The sequence below is a fragment of the Manis pentadactyla genome, chromosome 2, assembly GCF_030020395.1.
Source record: "Manis pentadactyla isolate mManPen7 chromosome 2, mManPen7.hap1, whole genome shotgun sequence".
NCBI classification, from domain to species: domain Eukaryota; kingdom Metazoa; phylum Chordata; class Mammalia; order Pholidota; family Manidae; genus Manis; species Manis pentadactyla.
In genome coordinates, this window is record NC_080020.1 from 190,697,344 (window position 1) to 190,703,343 (window position 6,000).

The 6,000-nt window shown below is 47.6% G+C and overlaps 1 protein-coding gene across 2 annotated transcripts in view; it reads right to left on the minus strand.

Moving 5' to 3' along the window:
- The window catches only part of SPTBN1 (spectrin beta, non-erythrocytic 1), a 198,414-nt gene extending 197,758 nt beyond the window's left edge, over positions 1 to 656 (minus strand). The window contains exon 1 of one of the 2 annotated variants that reach the window (XM_036925942.2): positions 433 to 656. The gene's annotated coding sequence lies outside the window, so the exon portion shown is untranslated. The remainder of the gene's footprint in view (positions 1 to 432) is intronic. The other variant, XM_036925943.2, reaches the window with a different exon arrangement.
- Positions 657 to 6,000: the final 5,344 nt, after the last annotated feature.

Consider the following 6,000-nt stretch of genomic DNA (forward strand, 5'->3'; position numbering starts at 1 on the left):
ACTCTCCCTGCTGCCCACTCCGCAACCACCCCCCGCACCAGGGGCCGCTGCGCCCACTGGGAGGGAGGAGGCGGCAGAGGCAGGGAGGAGGAATCCTCGCCGCTGCGCGGGGAATGAGGCTGGGCAGCCGCCGTGCGCACAGCAGGTCTGCAGCCGCCTTACTGCGGAGGCTGCCACCCCCTGCTCCGCAGAACCCGGGTGCATATACCGGAGATCCGGTATTACTGGAGACCTGGATTCCCCGCGACCACCCAGCCCCAGCTCTGCAGCCTCCCCGCCCCCACGCCGCCCCCCGCGCGCGGGGCAGCGGCGGGCAGCAGCGTCCTCCCGGCCGGGGCCCGCGCTCCTCCTCCGCCCTCCCGCCGCCCACGAGCCCGCCCGGGAGGCAGCCCCTGTGAGTTGGCATCTTCCTGCCCCAGGCCCCCTACCTACCTCCCGCGGATAAAGGGTGGGGGCGCCGGGGTCCCGTCCTCCTCCCGCTCCTCGGCGGCCGGGCGGGTGGGCCGGGAGGCGACTCCGCGGGGCTGTCCGCGGCTGGGGCCGGGGCTCACAGGACGGGACCGGTGGGCACTGCCGCGCGGGGCTGCGCGCTCGCTCCGGGCGGAAAGGCGGCCGAGGGAGGAACTGGAGGAATCTGCAGCCTGCAAGGCAACAGCTGCACTGATTCCGGGGGCTGGGCGGGAGAGCAGGGCGGGGGGGAGAGGGGAGGGAACCCGCAGGGAGGGGGCGAGGGGCGGGGAGAGGGAGCGCGCGATCGCGGGCCCCGGGGGCGCGCACACGCTCTCTCCCGCACACCCTCCACCGTGAGAGGATCCTCTCTTCTCCGCTCCTCCCTCCGGGTTCCGCCCGCTCGCCCTCCCTCTCCGCTTGCGGGAGCCCTGCAGCCGTCCGCCCAGCGCTTTCCCGGCGCGCGGACCGGACCTCGAGCGCGTCCACGCCCTCTCCAGCCGAGGCTCTGTCCGGGCCCAGAGTCGACCTTGTCCGCTGACGCGGGGCCTGGCCTGGGCAGGTGGGCACCGCCGCCGCCGTTACCCGAGCGAGGGGACAATAGGGTCTTTGTCCTCACAGCCGGCTGCGGCCACTCTCACGTTTAATTTGAAGCTAATTCAATTATCGCCCTGGAGAGGGGCAGCCTAATTTTCTATGTGACTTGTGCGGCCGCTTTTTGCCCGCGATGTTTGCTTTTGGAACGCGATGGAGAGAGTGGGTTGAGAGAGGTTTTAGAGCGTCGTTTGGTTGGTTTGGTTTCAGATCTAGGCGATGACTTATAGGTTCCGCCCAGCCTGATGGAGAACAACGGTGACCTCTCCCTGGTAAACCCGGAGCCACGGAGAGAGGTGGGGGGCGTTCCTTCCGTGTTAGTGCTCTCGCACCCTTTTCCCTCGGGGTAGCGGGGAACAGACTCTACAAGTGGGGTTAGTCCAAATCCTGCTTCTCTTGGCGTAACTGCTCACTTTAACCTGAAGCCGGTGCTCTTCCCGAACCACTCCTAGGGAGTGGGGTCGTCTCTACGTACTCTGAGGACAGCGAATGTTTCCTTGAGATTTTGACAAGTGCCAGCGCCCCTTCTCAGTCAGCTTACCCACCCTGTCAGTCTCCCAGGCTGTGTAGAAATTCTGGCCACCGCTCTGAGGCAGAAAAGATAATATCCTTAATTGGACAACTAATAGAAACGCTCTTTAGAAAGAAGAGCCTGGAGAAACTGACTTCCTGCCTGCTGTCTGTAGAACTGACTTTCTGCCTGATCTTTTAGGTGTCCAACATCAGGGCCCTTCTCCAGGATTCTTCTGGGTTGGAACCTGACCTCTCAACCCCTTATTAAAAGACAGAAAAGGCAATCAAATAGTTTGGATCATGCTTTTATCTCAAATCAAGACCTGATGAGTTTTACTTTTGTATGCAGTTTTTAAATGAGTGTTTTTAAGTAAAACTAAATGAAATTGTTCCAGTAAAGTGTAGATAATTCTTCCTTGTAGGCCTCCACCATCAGTTGAATGTCCAATGTTGACTTGATAAATATATTAAAAACATTGAAGAAGGCAAATAATTTAACATTTTTCTCAGAAGATTTGTCAACAGAGCCAGAGGGTGAACTCTCCAAGGATAGAGGGTTCTTTGTTCACTGTTTGTACATACACTTAGGAGGTGCTCAAAAAATATTTGTGGAATTGAATTGAACAGAATCAACATATAAGGGGCTGCCCTCATTAGGCAATGAAGGCAATCCACTAGAAATGAAAGTTTATTTCCCTTTCACTTATTTTGTACCATGGCTCCCAGCACCTCCCCACCCAAAATATTAATGGAATACCAAAGAAAATAATGACAACACTGGAAAATGCCTCACTTTAAATTCTTCCAATGTTATTCTGGAACAGTGACTATTAACTGCTTCCTTTATCATAGATAACAGTACTCAAATAAATCTTCATTTGATGGATGAGTCACCTTCCCTACCTCATTCCACTCCCACTCACTTTTACAAAATTCCCTTCAAAGAAGGGGGGCCACCTCCAACTTTAGCAAAGGAGTCTAGTAAAGCAGCATTAAAGATTCTAAAAATGTAAAAGATGAGAATTCATAGTTTCACTATAAATACCTGCCTCACAATTTTAAATTCTCACCCTTGGGTGGAAAAAAATCATCACCCCAGGGGAGCCCAGTGTAACACCAAAAAAAGGTAACAGGTCAAAGAAGACACTCTAAATATGGAGAGATTATTGGAGAAAATATACGTCTCTGTAGAAGGCAAGAATCTAGAAAAATATGAAAAGCCTTAGTAATGATTGTAACTCAAAAGGATTATTCTGCAATATTTCAGAGGCAGCTTTGCTGAAGCTTATCTTTACATTAAAATCAAGGTGATTTAAAGGAACCTAGAACTCATCAATATCATGCCTGTACCATACTACACTACTACTCTCCATTTTAAAAACTATGTGATTATATACGGCTTTGTCTCCCATAAAATAGTAATTTATTACAAAATTTTTGCTGATATAAATTGTTATTTTAACTTCCATGCAAAATGTAGGGGAAAATCTTGTCAACAAATATATTAGTTCCTAGAGTCTAGGTTATGGTATTACAACACACAATTCCGACATCTCAGGATATTATACAAGTCCCAAATCAAACAAGTTAATTTTATTGCTGTTAAAAAAACACAAAAGGCCCAAAGTGGAGTCACTTTCACTAAACCCCACCAAGACTTTATACCTAACCTAACTGTAAGTTCAGCCTCTCCCAAGAGTGGAATTTTAAACCAATCAATCTGGTCAGTACTAGTGAAGCAATCTGCCTGATAAAACCCTCTGCCTTCCCCTAAGGGAGGATAGCCTTGCCGGCAATAATCCTCTCTTTTAACTTTCTTATTCCACCCTCCTTCTGCTTATAAAAACCTTCCATTTTTGCACAACTCCTATGAGCTCCCTTCTATTTGCTAAGTGAGATGTCTGATTCACGAATCAAGTATAGCCAATTAAATCTTTAAGTTTACTCAGTTGAATTTTGTTTTTTGACATTGCTTATATAAAATCGACTGTGGTTCCAAGAGTCTCTTAAAAAGCTTCTTCCATGGGTCAGCTTGGTATTCCAGAATCCTTTAATATTATGGTACCTTCATGTCAGTCTGTACTTCCACAATCTCCATTGTAAGGTAAGAGTGTGATAGAAGATTAAGTACCAGCAACTGAATACTTTCACTCAGATATGACACAAGGTTACCTCCACTCACATTTCTTCTGCCAAAGCAAGTCACATGGCTATACCCAAAGCCAGGTATTGGTGAACAGTGGTATTGTCTGCTACTGCCTGTTTTATTTAGAAAAGAAAGAATGGTACTTTGCACGGTAAATGGAAATTTTCACCGAGAATGTTCAGCATTTCCCACCTGGCCTTAGTCCATTTATATACCAATAGGTGTTTTACCACAGCAGAGCCTCCCAGAAAATGGCCATTCTCTTCTCCCCTCCATTCCTGGTAACTAATTCGCCTGATGCCAGTCACCCACCGGAAGTTCCCACCAGAAGGGGTGGGCAGGGGGAAGAGCATGAGCAGTAGCCAGAGGGGACAGTTAGAGCTGGGTCTGGCTAGCTAACTCAAACAAGCTGTGAGCAATAAAAACTCTTTCTCCCAACCTGCCCTTCTCCTTGTCCTACTTTGCTCTCATTGGATTTATAGGGAATTCCCTATAAATTGGATTTATAGGATCCTTCTTCCCCCAGAACTACATAATCTAAGTATTTTTTTGGTTATATTAAACTTACCCAATTAAAATCCATCTTTTGTTGCACTGATAATAACCTAAAATTTTTAAATCAGAACACATTTTGAAAACATGAATACATTTTTTTCATTTCTGTTTACTCCTAAAGTTGACTTCCTTTCAACAGTGAACTAGTCTGGGAAGTTTCCTCATTAGAAATGTTTCACTTGGGGTTTCACACATACTAACTTTCCACAGGGAAAACCTAAAGATTTATGTATTTGAACTATAAGAATTATGATTGAATACCTTTTGAGCACTAATAAACACATTTCATGTTGTATAAAATAATTCACTCTGTCATTTGTTCAAGAAATATGTATGCCTTAATCTGTTCTAGGCTCTGAAATAAATCAGTGGGCAAAATGGTAAAAAAGTCACTGCCTTCATGGATCTTCCATTCTAATAGGGGATACAATCAATCAAGAAACAAGTGAAATATATGTATGATGATAAACCTGAATATATATTAATATAAATATATGGAAATAATATTTATCAAATGATTGGGAATAGGATAAGAGTCAAGATGGCTGTGTGAGAGGTGAGACAGAAAACTCCTCCCCAAACCACATATATTATGCAAATAAAGATAATACAACTAAACCTAAAAGAGCAATAGGAAAGAAGTCTGCACCAGACTGCATACACCTGGTGAACAGAACAGACTCACAAAACAGGGTGACATACCAAAGCCTTGATCCGGGGGGACCAAAGCCCTACCCCCACCCCAGCTCACCGGTGGGAGGAAGAGAAACGGAGCAGGAAGGGGGTGTAAGCCTAAGACTGCTGAACACCCAGCCCTGAAGATCTGCTATGGGAGCACAAACTTACACTGCATGGTGCGCTGGAGATTAGTGGGGTTGGAAAACTAAGACAGGTGGAACACTTTGAGAAACTGAGATTCTAGCCATTTGTGGAGGAGAGGGATTCACATCTGGCTGATCTGGGACAAAGGAAAGGCGGGCAGTCTGACATGCTTCCTAGCAGTGAGAGGGCTGCTAAAGGGGTGGGATTTGCACGGAGCTTGCTGCACAGGAGAAGGGATACATGGACAAGGCTGTTTAGGTGTGCTCTGCCCAGCAGGTTGGGAACTTTCAGGAGCTTCAGGCACTCCATCCCCCTGGTTCACTGCTCATCTCTGAGGCCCCCAATGTGATATGCAACCTGCTGCACCTTCCTTCTGGCCTGCCAAGACTGACTAGCAAGCTGGCAGTCCCTGCCCTGGCGACAGGCCAGCCAGAGGGTGGCTCCGCCTATGACAGCTACACACCCAAAGCACTGAGTCTTACACCTGTGTGCTGGCCAACTGGTTCTGACAGTGGGTACAGGCGCTGCAACCGGAAACAGGAAACAGCTCTTTCCTCCCGCCGGGCACCAACGCCGCTCTCCTGAAATCCCTGACATCACTCCAGGGGCTGAGCAGCCCCAGAGACTAGAGCATCTGGGGACTGCAGGGTGACATATACAAAAACGAAACATCAAAGGAACCTGGTTCAAAAAAAAATATCACCAACACCAGAAAAAGCCACATGAAACTGAACTCACCAATCTTCCTGAAAGAGAGTTTGAAATAAAAATCATAAACACGCTCATGGAGTTACAGAAAAAATATTCAAGAACTCAGGGACAAATTTAGGATGGAGATTCAATCATTAAGAAATTCCATACCTGACATGAAACATACAATGGAGGGATTTAAAAGCAGATTAGATGTAATAGAAGAAACAGTA